At 33.6% G+C, this 18,555-nt stretch overlaps 1 pseudogene; it reads left to right on the forward strand.

The window, feature by feature from the left end:
* Positions 1–18,555, forward strand: part of LOC131029097 (pantothenate kinase 2-like) — a 168,060-nt pseudogene that overhangs the window by 20,266 nt on the left and 129,239 nt on the right.

Genomic DNA, 18,555 nt, shown 5'->3' on the forward strand with positions numbered 1-18,555 from the left:
TTATAAAATCCATCATTTGGTCGAATCCAATGGGGGTGTGTATGACTGGAGGAAGAAAATGAATAACATTTGAAGTTTTTAAACATTCCACATTGTTTTATGAGTATTCCAGTCTAATCATTCATGTTTTTATTTATGAAAAACACTTTGTCTCCATTTTAAATCTATTGGATATTATAATGGAATGATATAAAAAAATTTTCACTTTGGTTTCACTTAATTTCAATCACTTTGAAGAAAGTTATGCACGTTTTGGTGAAAACTGTCAGAACCCTCAATGAGGGTTACCAGTTTGACAAAAAATGCTATAAGTTAATATTGAACCATTGGATCTTTCTATAAAGTTTATTTAAGATCTTTATTTAGGTTATCTAAAGTTAAACTGAAGATATTGGAGAAATTGTTCCATTTTCAAAAGATATTATTGATTGTTCGTCTCCATTTTATTGTGAAAATCAGACAAATTAAGATTTAGGACAGTGATAAGTTGGTTTGTTCACTTTGTTGTAAGGGGACCTCTCTATGTTTATAAATATTTGAAGGAACTATTAGTTGTTTTTTTTTTATGCAGGTACACCCCTCTTGGTGTGCTTTGGAACTTGTTGGAAGAGATCAACAAAAATACCTTTATGTTGACTGTCATAATTAGGACAGTATTTCAGTCATATAAAATGAAAGATTGTTTGTCTTATTTCATATTTTGGACTCACAAGCACTTAAAGGATTGCTGATATTTCTGTATGGATGGGATGACTTATCAATTGGGAATATTTGAATGTTTGTTGTTGGTAGATTGCTTGTACTTTGCTGATCACAAGTTGAAGTTGTTATAATGAGACATGTTGCAGGTTTTGAAGGATTATGAACTTGTTATTGTTGGTCAAATTTGGAGCATGAAATTGATAGAGTAAATGGACTCTTGGAGGATAAGATATTTCTATGGTAAAATGTGAAGGTAATGGTTTTACATTGGATGGATCTTATGTTGAGTTTTGGATCTTTCATTAAGTTGTGGATTGATTGAATGTTGTTAATACCTCAAACTTATCAAGCTTGCAGATTGATGTTTGTTTTGGGTCATTAAGCACCCTAAGGATGGATTCCCTAGACTAATTTGGGAATTGGATGGTTTGTTTCATGATGCTCTACATCAAATTGGTATTAGAGCTCAGCAAAAGATCTGGGTTGAGCAAGATGTTTTTGTTTTGTGTTGATAATGTGTTTGGTTGCAGGTGTTAATCCATCTAACTGTAGAGAAGGTGTTGGAATAGGTTAGGGAAGAACCTAGTTGTTGGTGGCCAAGAGACTACGGAGAGAGGAAATGAGGGGAATCCTAGGTGAGGAAAAGGAAGTATGAGATTTTGTGTGTGCAACAGGAGAGGTGGATGCCTGAGGAACACCTTGACTTGTAGCCATTTAATACTCCATGGATGGGAGAAGTTAAGAGGATGGAAAGTTTGTGTCCTTTTGGAGATGTTGATTGCAGTAGAGGCATAAGAATGGTGATAAGATGAAGAGGCAAAGACAAAGATGAAGGTGATGATTTTGATCCAAGGCACTAATTTTTTTTTCCTCGCAGGTTGATGTTCCCTGTGTTTCCAAGAGACTTGGAAATATTTTAACGTCGGCAATATGTTGTAGGAGCACCTTGTTAATAGTCATTTCATGAGTAATTTCATAATATTTTGAGTCCATGATTGTCTTTAAGGTCATTTGGATGTAATTCAAGGGATGATGAGTCATTTTGTAAGGCAATGTCACTCATTTGTAACAAATTGCTCAAGTTGAGTATTTGGGTCCTAATATGGTCAAGGAGGTCAATCTTATGTAAAAGAGTCATGAAAGGGTAAAAAATATTTAAAATGTTGTTATGATTCCATTACAAGGTGTTCAAATTGTCTAAATGAATTTTAGAGGTCATTTTTTCTAAAATGTGAAAGTTGTCAATGATGTAAAGTGTTGTCAAGCAACAAACCATGTTCTAAAAGTTGCAGACCAAGGATGTAATTCTCCTTGGGAAGTTTTAATTGCCATATGGATGTGTGAAGGTTATAAAATCCATCATTTGGTCAAATCCAATGGGGGTGTGTATTATTGGAGGAAGGAAATGAATAACATTTCAAGTTTTTACACATTCCACATTGTTTTCTGGGTATTGCAGTCTAATCATTCACATTTTTATTTATAAAAAAATCTTTTTCTACATTGTAATTCTATTTAATATTATAATGGAATGAGTTAACATTGTTTTCCCTTTGGTTTCATTTAATTTCAATCGCTTTGAAACAAGTTATGCACGTTTTGGTGAAAACTATCAAAACCCTCAATGAGGGTTACCATTTTGACAAAAAATTCTATACATTTGGATTGAACCGTTGGATATTTCAATAAATTTTATTGGAGGTCTTTATTGAGGTTATCTAAAGGTCCACTGAAGTGATTGGCGAAATGTTTCCATTTGCAAAAGATATTAATGACTGTTCATCTCCATTTTATTGTGAAAATCAGACAAATTAAGATTTGAGATAATGATAGGTTGGTTTGTTCACTTTGTTGTAAGGGGACCTCTCTATGTTTATGAATATTTGAAGGAACTATTAGTTTTTTTTTTTATGAAGGTACACCCCTCTTGGTGTGCTTTGGAACTTGTTGGAAGACATCAACAAAAGACCTTTATGTTGACTATCAGAATTAGGAGAGTATTTCAGTCATAAAAAATGAAAGATTGTTTTTCTGATTTTACATTTTGGACTCACAAGAACTTAAAGGATTGGCTACTTATCAATTGGGAATATTTCAATTTTGTTTTTTGGTATATTTCTTGTACTTTTCTGATCACAAGTTTAAGTTGCCATAATGAGACATGTTGCAGGTTTTGATGGATTATGAACTTGTTATTGTTGGACAAATTTGGAGCATGAAATTGATAGAGTAAATGTACTCTTGGAGGATAAGAGATTTCTATGGTAAAATGTGAAGGTAATGGTTTTCCATTGGATAGATATTATGTTGAGTTTTGAATCTTGCATTAAGCTAAGGATTGAATGTGGATTGATTAATGGTTGGTAAGTTGGATTGATTGAATGTTGTTAGATGCCTCAAATGTATCAAGGTTGTAGATTGATGATTGTTTTGGGTCATTGAGCACCCTAAGGATGGATTCCCAAGACTGATTTGGGAATTGGATGGTTTGTTTCATGATTCTTTGCATTAGTTCACCCTACTCAAAACCCTTAAAAACCTTTCTTCATCTGGATCAACTATCAGTAGGTTTACTTGCTCTGTCGGGGCTTCTTCTCCTTCATCTTCATTCACATCTTCAATATGTCAGCATCTTCTCTAGGTTGTCTCCATGGCTTCTAACCGGTCATCTATTCCTCATAACATCTCCATCACAATAGTGTCTACATTCTCACGCACTCCACCATTCCTAGGTCCTCTTTATGCCATAGATTCATTCTAGTCCTCTGCAGTTGTAGTTTGTATCCTCAATCCGGCACTCTACAACAAAATTTAGGACATGCAACCTCTGGAATGAAACTTCGCTCTGATACCACTTGAAGCAGTCACCGGTGAGGAGGGACCTCAAGGAGATTAGTCCAGACTGGTCAACCAGAGTAAACACAATGAAAACACATAGATTTTATGGAGAAAATGCACAACACATAGTTTTACTGCATGAAATTTGATTACATCCAACTGGTAACAACCAGGTTACAACATACTGACACACAAGCCTAGTAGAATAAGTCACAACTAGGACCTTGAATCAAAAGATCTATCTTCTAGGCACAGTCTATCTATTTGATAATCTGATTTATTCTAATTGATTGCATTCTAAAGAATGATTACAAATATATATATATATATATAGATCCAAAGGATCCAGTCGGCCCAAAAGGGATCAAATCCTGAAGAACAAGACCTAACGTGCAAAATGGACAAGATTGGCCTCTGCTAAGAGATTCCTCCAAAAAATCCAAAGGATGAAATGTACAAGGTCGGCCACATGCCAAGAAACATCAAGATCAATGCTCAAGGCTTCGTAAGCTTTGGAATGGGTTCCGGTAGATCGCCAAAATAGGTTTTAGGCAACTGGTAACAAAGGAACTACTGGTAACAAGAAACTATCATGGAAACTAGTAGCAATATCTTCCTGGAAAGTGATCCAACTGAGATGTGGTTTAAAATAAAGAAATATGATCAAGTGTTCAAGTAGAATTCAACTCCACAGGATCCAGTGAGCCAAAATCGGGACACAAAAAGAAAACTACAAACTACAAACAAAACAGAAAGGAAAACATTTTTTTTTGGGGTTGATGCAAGATTGTTGTGAACCGGGGATGCTCCTGCATCAAGGTTGTATGGTTATTCTTAATGGAGATGAATTAGATGTGCTTTAGGTAATACTTGATGTGAAAATAAGATGCTATAATGATAAATGGTTTAAAGAAACTAGGAACATTTGATTGGTACTTTAAAATGAACTTAAGGAGTTAATGTGTATATATTAGGATATGCATTGATAGTCAAGGATTCTCATAATAGGAAAGATAGTAATTAATTGGGAAATGAATGTGAATGGTATTATTACTAAGTAATAGCATTGAGATACCCTAGGGAATGATTATAGAGAGATGTAGTATTATTCCGCTTGCGTACTATATTGTTAAGAATATGATTATGTTTAAAATGTTTATGCACTCATATTTTTTTTTTTTTGGCAAAGCAGGCAAGCCACAAATATATTAATATAAGATATCAAAATACAAGTTGATTTAGATAGCATACCAAGAGGAAAGAGCCAACAAGAAAACATCTAGTTGTAGCTCTAATTTTGACACTAATTACAATTCGGAATTGAGATATTGAAAAAATATCTTAAATACAATTCCTAATTACAAACTAGATTAAGCTAATATATGTGCAGATACAAATATCAAATGATTATACAAATATGGGGTAGTTTTTGGCAATGATTTCTACCAGTTGGAGGCCAACACAAAACCCTAGTACTGAAGACCAAAGCTCACAGAGAGTTGATATGCACTCATGTTATGTTATGGCTAATAAATATGAGTAATGATAGATTAATATGTTGCATAAGTAGATGTAAATTTTTTTTATCTCTATTTGTTAGTTAGACTAGTTATTTTCTCTAGGGTATTTTAGCGGGCATTACTGGAATCATGCAAAATATTGGAATATGGGCAAATAGCTCCCATGGCAAGTGCTACACAATGGATAATAGGTCAACTCCTATAATTGGTGTTATGAAAGATGTGAAAGTAAAATTTGGAAAATTTGTAGAAGCTACTTACGACATGGACATCACTATGGTGGATGTACCACCAAATTATGGTATGCTTCTATCAAGACAGTGGGCTGCAGCAATTGGTGGGCATGTTCAACTTTATTTGTCATATGCTACTATCCTAGTGCATGGAAGACTAGTCAACTAGACAATAGAACCAAGGTCATCTACAATAGTGGAACTTCTCAACCCTAGTGAAACAATTAATTTCATTGATGTGTATGTTGATGATTTTAGGGTGTAGCTTGTTGAGTCTTTGGCTCAAAATTTTGATCACATGAAGGCTAGAATCCATAAAAATCGAGAGAAGGTATGGAGTATGTATTTTGATGGTGCCTACTCAAAGGAAGGATCTTGTGTTGGAGTTGTTTTTTTTGCTCCAAATGGAAAAACTTCCATATATTCCTCCCTTCTATCATTTTATTGCACAAACAATATAGTTGAATATGTGGCATTGTTGTTGAGACTAGAAATAGCAAGAAAGCATGAAATCAAATTGCTCAAGGTGTTTGGTAACTTTGAACTCATAATTTCTCAAAGAAGGTCAACTTATGCTACAAAAAAGGATAGATTGAAGCTATATAAGCATTTTGTGTGGGATGCCATTCAAAATTTTGATGCATTTTATATATTGGGTTGATAGATCACTAATTTATATTATGGCTAACTTCCTTGCTAATGTAGCTTAAAGGAGTGAAGATGTCTCTTTAAGTGGCATCTCAAAAGTGGAAATCAAGGTGAGACCTTTTGTATGTGATAGTGTCTATAGCTAGCAAGTATTTGAAGATGATGATGACTTACTGAAGTTTATGCAATGTATTGATTTTTATGACTCCCAAGAGATAGATTTTATTGCTTTTGTTAAAAATATTGATGGGAAGGATACACTTTTTGGAAATGAAATTGTGTAGCTCAAGGTAAATAAAATTCTGAAAGGGCTGGTAACTTTAGAGAGATATTTTGATAATAATGACAGTAAGGTGGCTAAGTCTATGCCAATGACAAGAGAGGATCTTGAAGTAGTGAATCTACAACTAGAGAATTCCCCTAAAAAAGGTTTATATATGAAAGAATATTTCCCCACATATTAGAACCATGATAATTTCTCTTCTATGGAAGTATAAACATGTATTAACATGGTCCTATGATGAACTTAAAGGCTATAGGGAAGACTTATTCTAGCATGAGATTACATTGAAACAAAATGCAAAACCATATAGGCAGAGCCAAAGACCAATAAACCCCACTCTTGAACCTAAGATGTGAGAAGAGTTAATAAAATTGAAAGAAGATGAGATCATAAAGACAATGAGATACTCTTCCTGGGTTTCAAACTTAGTCAATGTTATAAATAAAAATGGTGACATTAGGCTATGTGTTGACTTGATAAATCTAAATATAGCCTCATTAAAAGATAATCACCCTTTGCCAAAATATGGAGGTCATTCTTTACTAGATGTGAATTAATAAGTATGATGGATGGATTCTTAGGCCATAACTAAGTTGTAGTAAATGAATCAAAATAGTACAAAACTACCTTTACAACACCTTGGGGCATATACGTGTATGTTAGGATGCCTTTTGGATTAATAAATGTTGGTGCTACCTTTCAAAGAGCCATGGATGTGGCATTTTCTGATTTGATTAATGTTATCATGGTGATTTACCAAGATGAACCCACTACCTATTGTAGGAATGAAGAAGATCATAGTACGTATTTGGAGAAGATATTTCTTAAGGCTTTGGAGTATGGGATTTCGGTAAACCCTAAGAAATGTAATTTTTCTATGGTAGAAGGTAAATTATTGGGTCATATTGTGTCAAAATAATTTGTAAGGATAGATACAGAGAGGGCTGCAACAATTATTAAGATACTAATCCCCAAGACTATAAAAGCCATTCACTCTTTCTTTGGGTAGATCAGTTTTTTAAGGAGGTTTATCTCAAATTTTGTTGAGATAGTGAAACCCATTTCCAATATGTTAAAGAAAGGAGTGCATATAAATTGGATATTTGAATTCATCGATGCCTTTGTAGCTATTAAGAGAGAAATAAAGGAAGCCCCTGTATTGATATCTCCATATTTTAGTAATCCATTTCAACTCTTTTCTTTTGCATCCTTCCACACTATAGCTATTTTTTTACTCCAACATATTGAAGAGGGTTTTGAGAAAACCATTTCTTTTATCCACAAATCCTTATAGGTTGTGGAGATAAAATATGAAATGATAGAGAAGAAAGCATATGGATTGGTTAAGGCCATTCATAATTTTAGACCATATCTGGTAGGAGCTAAGGTTGTAGCTTATGTTCCTAACTCTACTATCAAGGATATTTTTGTGTAGTCTGAAGTAGTAAGAAGAAGGTACAGATAAATTAGTAGGATTCAAGAATTCAATGTTGAAATTTAGATTACCAACTTAATAAGAGGGAAAGGATTAGCTAATTTGATGGAAGAAGAAAACTTGGAGGCTAATAAAGTTAATAATATTCTAGAGAAACTTGATATTGAGTGTAGTATATGATATAATCTATGGTACACTGATATTGTATATTACCTTAAGAATTTAAAATTTACTGATCATCTCTATAACAATCAGAAAATGACATTAAAGTTGTAGACCTTGAAATATGTGTTTCTTAATAGAGATTTCTATTGGAAGGATAGGAATGGAATCCTACTATTGTGCCTAGACAAAGGGAAAATGAAGAAGGTGTTGAAAGAATTTCATGATGGCATATGTGGGGGACATTTCCCTCAACCACAAAACATAAAATTCTCAGGGCTAGGTATTATTGTCCTATCATTTTCATTGATACACAAAGGTATGTGTAGAGATATGAAGCCTACCAATTTTTTTTTGGTAAACTTAAATATGTTGGTGCATTGTCTTTGAGACCCCAACATGTTGAAGCTCCTTTCATTTAGTTGGGTATTGATTTTATTGGTGAAATTATTGAGGGATAAAATGGAGGCCATAAATGAATTCTAGTGGCTAATGATTATTTCACTAAATGGATTGAAGTCATTCCTACTAAGTGAGACACTAGCAAGGTTGTCATGGATTTTCTTATGGGTAACATCATTACAAGGTTTGGAGTTCCTATCAAGTTGATACTTGACAATGCAATGTGTTTTAGGTTTGATGAATTCACTTATTTTTATAATAAGTATGGAATCAAAATCTCTTATTCATTTCCTTATCACCCCTAGGGGAATGGAAAAGTAGAATCAAACAATAAGAGCTTGATGAAAATCATGAAAATAGTACTGTAGAAAAATAAAAAAGGCATGAGATTCAAAACTTAAATGGGATTAATGGGCTGCTAGGATAATATAAAAGAAAGCCATTGGTAAGTCTCCTTTATAATTAGTCTATGGTACCCATGCTAGGATGCCCCTCAATAATCTATTGCTAATTTATAAGCTTATAAAAGAAGAAGAAATTAAAATTCCAGGATCCATGGAAGAAAGGATGAAACAAATTGTAGAACTGGATGACATTAGAAATGAAGCTCAAAAAAGGAATACCAAACTAGAGAAACAGGTCCAATATATGTTTGACAAAAGAGCATCAGAAAGGAAGTTCAAAGTTTGTGACATGGTGCTGCAATGGAATACTTGGGCACAAGAAAGATGAAAGCATGAGAAGTTTGAATCACTATGGCTTGGTCCACTGGTTGTTATAGATCTTCATGGCCAAGATTCTTATTTCTTGCAAAACATGAATGGTGAAAATCTAGAATTTCCTATGCATGGAAAATCTTGACACCATTCTTTTCTCAAAATCAATATCTGTCCATAGTATTTTATGTATATTTATAAATTGTTTAGGGTTTTTTTTCTTCTCATTTTATGTTGTGCTTTAGGTTTAGGATATTCTCTTTGGAGCTAATGAGATTCTTGTGCTGCAACAAGCTATCAAAAATCCCCATTAGAGTCACTATCATCAAAAGAAAATTAAACCAATTGTGAACCAGAGTACAAAAAATCGACCAACAATATCAAAATAAGGGGAAACAACCCCTAGTAACCAACAACAAAAAAACAAGGAAACCAAAACAAAACAACCAACAATAGAAACACAAAATTAGCCAAGAGCTTGCATGAGCTCAAAATTCTTCTAGATTATATTCTTGTTTATTTCTTTGAGATCCTCCATGATGAATCTTGTGGTGCTCCTTTCCTAGTTCCTACTTCTAGTCCTAGTAGAAAGTCCAAATGAAACCTGCATATCCACCCCCTGTGAGTCAATCTCCAAATTCTTCTTTTTTGACTTGACACTTGAACATGATATGCTACTGAGTGGCTAGGCTCTTTGAATAACAATTTTATCATTAACCTTTTTAAGACCTTCCACACTATTATTCATAGCCACTGTTGGGACTATAAAATCGATAGGTATTTTAGGGTAAATTATTTATCAAGTCATGCATTCTACTTTCTAGGGTTCAATTTTTTTAAAATAATATAAGTTTTGAATCTCGCAACACTATGAGATGTAGAAGTTGATAGAATTTACAATAGCAGCGTTATAGTAAACCTTTAAAAGGAAACAATAAATTTGGGGCACATCATCGTGTAAGTCAAGGCTAGCACGTTTCATGGCCTGTGAGCTTGTGATAGGCTAACACATGTTTAGTTTGGTTAGTGAGAAATGAAGGTGGTTTCTTGATCACATGGTAAAAAATAGAACATGTCTTGATCAAAAGGGTTGAAGAAATAGTTTCCCGCCATGTTGAAATAGATAATTCTGATGGACACAAGTCAAAATACTTTGACTTTACATTTATAATAGTTGCATAAGAAGATCGAAGGTTGGGGTTCAAATTTTAAAATTTGCATGACTAGTTGACATCGATTATTCAATTCATGTGAATTAAATTTTAAAGGAATGGGATTGTCTACTTCAAAATAGCAAAGATAAATAAAGGATTTTTTTATCTATTGACACTATCATAATCATTGCAGTTAAGTAGAGAGCCATAACAAATACCAGATGGAAGGAGAGTGTTGAATAGTTGAAAATTTTTGAGTGGTTAGACGAGTTTGAATTTGATGCATAGATGGGAGGATTCTTAGGATCTTATGGAAACAAGTTTCAAATAACCAAGATAGACAATCATATAGGGATATCTTTCTCCCAACTCACACTAACTTATTTGGGAGCATTTTTCGATGAACATTTCTCATGAACTATGGGATTTCTTTCATTTTGTCAGATCTTAGGAGGCAATTTGTGTCAAATTTTTATTTATTTTAAAATCTTGCCTGACATTCGTTGAAATTCCAATGAAACCAACTATCGTCGGAATCTTGCCTAATGTTCGTTGGATCTTAGGAGGCAATTTGTGTCAATTTTTTTTTTTTTTTTAATCTTGCCCGACGTTCGTCGGAATTCTAACAAAACCAACTATCGTAGGAATCTTACCTGACGTTCGTCGACATTTCGACAAAAAACAAAAAAGTGAAAAAGTTAAAAAAAAATTTGCACGGATAGTGTTTTCCGTACTTGCGACATCGTTTTGCTTGGTTTGTGAAGGTTATAGATCGAATTTTCCATAGCCCAATTTTGTTTCCTATGAGGAAAAATCATGTAAGATAATATGAGCGAAGAAAAAAATAAGAAGACAATTGCTAGATTGTGGTCTAGCTTGAAAAGAAAAAGTGATGGGAAATGTTATTGGCCCTACAAAAATTGTAAGGGCTTAAAGACTAGAAGACTTTTAATCACAACAACTTAGAAACATTGTAGGTAGCATGCTCACATTGAAGGGCAGCATGATTATCATCCATTGGTAAGTTGTTCATTATATGTGTTTATATTGATTGCATTTGTAAATATTTATATTGTTTTAACAATTTATATACATAAAAAATCACTCGTTAATGAGATCATGATCATGGTTTATTTATGTTGATCATTTTTATATAGGTGGGCCACCCTAGGGCACATGAAATGGACTACCATGACCCGAATAATGTGGTTTTCCAAGTGGAGGAACATGGAGGTGTGAATATCGAAGCTAAAGCTAATGATCCTATGGAAGAAAATGATCATGCATCAGAAAACATAGTTGAAGATGATGGTACAAATACATTGATCCATGATAAATTTAGTACTGGCACAACTGTTAATGATGATCAAGATGACTTTGATGTTGTTCATGATTTACCTGTACTTGAGAAGGCATACGAGCCCCTTTACGAAGGCTCCCAAAAAACTTTTCTCTCTGTTGTAATGTTGTTGGTGAACTTAAAGGTTATGAATGGTTTATCCAACATAAAATCCTCACGTATGTCATATATGTCATCTTTTTTCATCTATTTTTGTTGTTATTTCATCACTAGTAAATAAAAGGTGAAATATGTACCATTAAAATTCTTTATATTAACAAAAAAAAAAATTTGTTCTAGATTGATGGGTGATTTTTTGTTACCACCATGAAATATTCTACCTCATCATATCGAGAATTATCTGCCAATATGAAAGATATTGTAATGGAGTATCAAGGAATAGATGCATGTCCCAATGATTATATGGTATATTATAAATAACATGAATTTACAACAAAATGCCTTGAATGTCATATTAGTAGATATCAAATAGATCAACTAACAAAAAAGGTGCCTTGCAAGGTTCTTTGTTATATTCCCATTATTCTACGTTTGCAATGATTATTTAGGTGCGAAATCTTGGCTCAATTTATGGATTACCATGCATGCAATAGAAGTCGAGATGACATTATTCAAATGCTTGTTGATGGTTCTGCATTTATAGACATAGAGGAAAAATGACCACTTTAAAGAAGAACCTCGCAATCTTAGGCTTTCATTAGCAGTGGATGATGTCAATCCATTTGGAGAGCTAAGATCTATTTACTCCTTTTTTTGTTATTAACAATAACATTCCTCCATGGATGTCAATAAAGAGGGAGCACATAATGTTGCCAATTATTGTTCCAGGTATTTTTTCATTTAATAGTCATGTACATTAAATTATATATATTGTAGTAAAATGGTTAAAATAATTATATAATGTTTTTGTTCATTCAACTAGGTAAGTACTAAGTTAAAGATATGAATGTATATATCGAGCCTCTTATCAACGAGTTGCTAGAGTTATAGAATGGTATCACTATATATGATGTCTCTAGACCAATAGGAAAAAGACAATTTCAATTCCATGCAATGCTTGTATGGACAATTCATGATGCCCTAGGGCTAACACATTTTTGTTTTATGTTATAATGTTCAACTTGCACACTTTAATAATGTTTAATTTTTTAAAGTATAAATCATGCATTTTTTAAAAATAATCCATTCAATATATATAATTATAAAAATTAACATATTTAATCCAATTATACATGATCTTCTAGGTCTTCAAACAAAGGGAAAATTTGCATGTCCAGTTTGTGGTCCAAAGATGAAATCTCGTCATTCAACAAGATTAGGAAAGGAGGTGTTTGATGAGTATAGGCACTTCCTCCACAAAAATAATAAGTATCAAACTACTAAAAAACATCTTTTCCAATGGGAAATAAGAGACTAAATCAAAACCACAAAGAATGACACCTCACCTATGGAAGTTTGAATATAATAGAATTAATCGTTATGGTAATGTCATTCAATCTAATTGTTTATCTATCATATATGATATGTTTGGAATATATATTTTTACATTGTGTTATGTTTACTCATGCTATAATTGACGATGATTGTCGTTGTTAACTTTTTAAACTTATATGCTTCATGAAGGTCATCAAGGCATTAATTACCACCTTCCAAAGGGACTAAAAAGTTATCCCAAACAATTTAGCAGGTTTCCCTACTATGAGCAGCTACAAATTGTGCATTTGTTTGACATAAATATTGGAAAGAATGTAACAAAAGGCGTTATGGAAAATATTGGATGGAAGGCGTGATAAAGAAAAAATTGTCAAAAAATTGTAGTGACATTTAGGAATCCAATCATGCAATGAAAAATGTCATTCAATTAAATAGCGATGGAGACCAGATTAATATAAGTGCCCTTCCTTGGTTATTAATGGAGTAACAAAGAAATTCTATAAAAGAGGTCATATGAAAAATTCATTTTTCCCAAAGGATTTATTGCGAACATAAAAAATCTCATAACAAAGAAAAGTGAATTTGGGCTAGGGATGAAAATGCATGATTGACATACTTTCATTAAGGTAGTTCATGTTCTTGTATATTTTCTATATATTTGTATACTGCATGTTATTTTAATTGTATTATGTTTAGTACTAGTTTTGGAAAAGCAATGAAAGGATCATTTTATAATTGTTGCAGTACATTCTACCTCTATCTCTCCTAGACTACTTCGACAATAATGTCAAGCAAGTTATATATGATCTTGGAAAATACATGAGGTAAGTAGTGTTATTTGTTCAATTTGTTGTATAGATATTATATTTCCCATTTGCTTTACTTGTTATGTAATATATTGTATATTATTTTGTCAATTCTCGTTAATATATGCATCTTGAATCACTTGTAGATGGTTGTCATGTAAAGAAATCCATAAAGAAGATATAAAATATTGAAAGACAAAAATTCCTTGTATAATGTGTGAAATGCAAAAGTGTCTACCTTCAACATTTTTCAATGCACAAGAACACTACCTCATACACCAAGTTGAGGAGATTGAATTATATGGACCTGTACACACAAGGTCAATGTGGATGGTTGAGAGGAACTTGAAATTTTTGAAGGCTTTGGTTCGACAAAGAGAACATCATGAGGGTTATATGGTAGAGGGATATATGGTATACCAGACTATGGTGTACATTACTGAATATCTTCCTAATTTTGTGGCAAAGATCCATGTAGATTACATTTGGGATCCCAACTCCATTAACAAATTTGAAGGGGAGTGCCTGATGGGGAAAGGTAGATTGAGGAAAGTGAGAGGTAATTATTGGATGTTCATGCACATTAATCTGAATACATTTTACATTTGGTTTTGATATATATTGCAGTTAATTAATTCTTAATCTTCAATATACATCAGTTGTTAATTTCTAGTTATTTTTTCTACTGTTGCTCGAGAGTGGGATGCACTACATTTGTATGTTGCAAACAATCTTGATTGGATGATGGTATGGATTGAACGATGTCAACAATCTAGTCACACATTAACATGGGAAGGTGTGGCTTTGTTGGTTAAAGAAGCTCATTGTAATGGAGATTCCAATGTTACACCAAGGGAAATTGATTTGGGATATGGTTTAAGAGATAAACAGGTACGTATAAATATATTAATCACCAATATTATTTAATTTTTTTCAATTGTAATGATGTGTATATATATATTGTTTTTTGCATACATTCAACTAATAATAAATATGCTTATCAACTGGTGATGCAATAATTTTTACATGTTTGATGTATTGTAGATGAAACACCACAAGGCTATGTGGTGAAATGGTCATAAATTTTGCATCAAAAAGCTGGATGACACAAAGAAAACTTGTGATTCTGGGATAACTCCACTATTTCAGGTGACTAACATTTCATCTAGAAGTGATATACATCCTCAAGTCTCAAAAAATTGATACTATGGTATTTTGGATGATATACTTGAGTGTGACTTTGGGTCCTTCAAATTAGTTATTTTCATCATCCAATGGTACAGGCTACGATTGAATGAAAATGATCATGATAGAATTGTTATTGAACATGATAATGGATTTATAATGGTTAATACAAGGTCATTTGAGTGAGATGGAAATGAGCCCTATGTTCTTCCAAGTCAATGTGAGAAAGTATTTTACTCAGAGGTTCCACATAAACTGGGTTGGTCATTTTTAGTTAGACATGATCCTAAAGGAAGGCCGATAAAGTATAATATCATGGAAGAAGAAGATACAAAAGAACTAAAAGATGATATACATGATGATCAGGATCAATAGTTAGTTGATGATGTGCCCAATGAAGATGTCAAAGAAGTGGAACAATATCATGATGATGTAGGAGTTAATGTTCATGAAGAATGATGATGATGATATATGACCAATAATCCTTACAATATCGTTTCTAGATCGGATGATACAAACAAAGAGTTGGATGAAGAAGAAGATCAATGACATGATTTAAATGTATGATGTATGCGATTAGTATATTATCTATTTAATACTGATTTCATGATATTTTTTGGTGAAATCTAAATGTTGTGATTATGTGGGAGGACTTGTTTGTAATTGTTGGCATATGTGCAGAGTTTGATGACATGATGGGATTGTATGTTGTCATTGATGTCAATATGCTAAAGTATGAACTGGTATATTGAAGTAAGCAAACTAGCAAGTAAACTAGTATGATGGTATGAACCGGTATATGCAAAAAGTGAACCGGTATGTTGGAGTGTAAACCAGTAAATGCAAAGTTTGTATCGGGGTTTCATTTGATATGACTATCGGTTGGTAGTCTCAGCTTCAGGGTTTTTGGTTGATACATTCCAAGTCTATGTGATTCGACCGACAAAATCCTATGATGAGTTAGCATTGAAATGAAGATTAGATCATGCTACCATGTCAACCTTGTGCCCGTGAAGGATCTCCTTGAGGATATTGCATGAAGAAGATTGATTCTATCTACCTTGGGAATGTGCAAAATCTTAGTAAACGGTGGAGAGCGTGTGATGGGTTATCAACTTCCAGAAGTGGTGAAGAACGGATGATGGAGAACATCTTGAGATTTGTTCAAGATTGTTTTACCCTATGTAATGTGTTTAAATGGCTAGGATTGGACCAACTGTATTGTTAACCTAGATGCTTAGGGTTTTAAGTTTTGGCCACCGACCTAATTGTTGTGTATAAGGTCGATGATGGTTTTTATTTGAAGTTGTTGGCAAATGAATTTATGTGAGGTGATTCTTGCCAGACCTAAGGAGTAAGCAAAGATTTGGAGAGTGTGATTGTAGATGTAAAGAAACTGAAGCAAATCTGCCTTGGGATTAAGTGATGTTATCAGATCAATGTATTACCTGTTGACTTCTAACCATTTCAGCAGATGGAAAATCCCTTTACCGAGTAGCTTTAATAGGCTTTTTGTAAATCATTTAACAAGGTGACTCAAAATCATTGAGTTCTTCAAATCCTCTTACAAGGTAACCTTTAATAGGGTTTTAACCTCTAATCGGCTATTTAGCCATCCCTTAACCGGGTGATCCCTAGTAGGATTGGTTCCTAGCAGAACCAATTGTAAAGTCTTTAATCGGAATAGGCTCCTAGTAGAGCGAACTTTAGAAGAGTTGAAGAGCAACTCGTGGGTATTCATCCCAACCATGGTTTTTCCCAGTTGGGTTTCCACGTGAAAAATCAATGTGTCATGTGTGATTCTTTTTCATGTGATGTTTTAGTGTTTTTTGTTAAGTGGTAATTCAAGTTGATCCAATGGTCATTGTATTTATGATGTATTACTTGCTTAAGCATATGGGTGAAGTTGAGATGAGATATTAGGTTTTGAGAAGATCTAGATGTTATTGGTTTATGTCTTTTACAGTCATACTATGTTTTATCGATAGTGCCTTGATTTAGATTGGTGATATTGTTTACCAGTTAGTGTAGTCTTTGCAGTTTAAGTTGTTTAAGAAGTTTTTGTCCATACTGATTCACTGCCCCCCTCTCAGTATCTGTTGGGTATATATTGTTCATCATTATTCATCAATTGGTATCGGAGCATCCTCTAGGTCCTCTATGTTATGAGCTTAACCACTTGAGGAAAAGATCATATTCTAATGATGAAGAGAGATAATCCTAAGTTCAATAGAGATAACTTTAAGATATGGAAGGACAAAATGAAGATCTACATTAAAATCATGGGTGCTCAACACTGGAACTATGTTGAGAATACTTATGTTGTCCCTACTGGTACTCTCACCGATAATCAAAGAAGAGAAATTCAAGAGAATGGGAAAGTCATGGAAGCTCTTATCAGAAGTCTATCTGATATTGAGTTTATATATGTTCAATACAAAGATAGTCCCAAAGATGTATGGGATAATCTGGAGACTATCTATGGCATTGATGAGCATGTGAAGCAAGCTAAGGAAGAAAGCCTTAGAGGAAAATTTGAGGACATGCAGATGGTTGAAGGAGAGACCATTCAACAATGTGGGATAAGAATTAACTATTGTTGGAGACATCAAGAGTGCAGGAGGTACAATGGATGATTCCACCATTGTTAGCAAAGTTTTGAGATCCTTATTACCAGTCTATGAAATAAGGGTTGCCCCTATTTAGGAGTTGAGATCTATTAACAAGACAAAGGCATTGCTAAGTTGACCGCATATGAGCTAAATAGTTATGATGGTAGTGTTCAGAAGACTGAATCAGCCTTTAGAGCATCTGTTGCACTATCTAGAAAGGGAAAAGAGGTTGGTACCAGATGTGAACCCAGAAAAAGCAGGGATATGGATGATGAGGAGATCTTGATGGAGTTTGAAGCTCTTCTTACTAAGAGACTTCCTAAGGGAACTGGAAAATACAAAGGTAAGCTCCCTTTGAAATTTTTTTCTTGCAATAGGATAGGACACATTGCTGTCAACTATCCCAATAGTGATAATAAGGACAAACCGAAGAAGTTTAAAAAGTTCAAAGGAGGAAATAGGAGAAACTGTCTTGTTCCAGTCGATGAAGGTGTCACTGATGATGAATCAGAAGATGAAGAAAATGAAGACATAATGTTTGTAGCCACTAAGGAAGATGTGTTAGATGAGAAGGCTCTTGTCTCCCACTTTGATAATTCTAATGAGTTGATTATTGATAGTGGATGTTCTCACCACATTACTGGTGACTAGAGGAAGTTTTTGTCTCTGAAAGAGTACGATGGAGGTGTAGTCTGATTTGGTAATGATGGACCATGTATGGTGAAAGGAAAAGGGTCCATCTCTCTCAATGGAAAAAGCAGTGCTGATAATGTGTATTGGGTAGAAGGTCTCAGGCATAACCTTTTGAGTATTGCCCAGTTGAATGATAAAGGACTCACTCTAGAATTCAAAGATGGAGTGTGCAAAATAAAAGGAAAGAGTGGTGAACTAATGGCCACTGGTATCCAGACCAAAGCTAACTTATTTTAGTTAAATACAAATATCAATCAATGTCTAATGGCTAAGTTTGATGATAGTTGGATATGGCATAGGAGACTCTGCCATGTAAATGTTGATAATATTGTGAAGGCGAGTAAGATGAAGGCAGTTAGAGGATTTCCTGTG

This window comes from Cryptomeria japonica, chromosome 1, assembly GCF_030272615.1.
Source record: "Cryptomeria japonica chromosome 1, Sugi_1.0, whole genome shotgun sequence".
In the NCBI taxonomy this organism is placed as follows: Eukaryota; Viridiplantae; Streptophyta; class Pinopsida; order Cupressales; family Cupressaceae; genus Cryptomeria; species Cryptomeria japonica.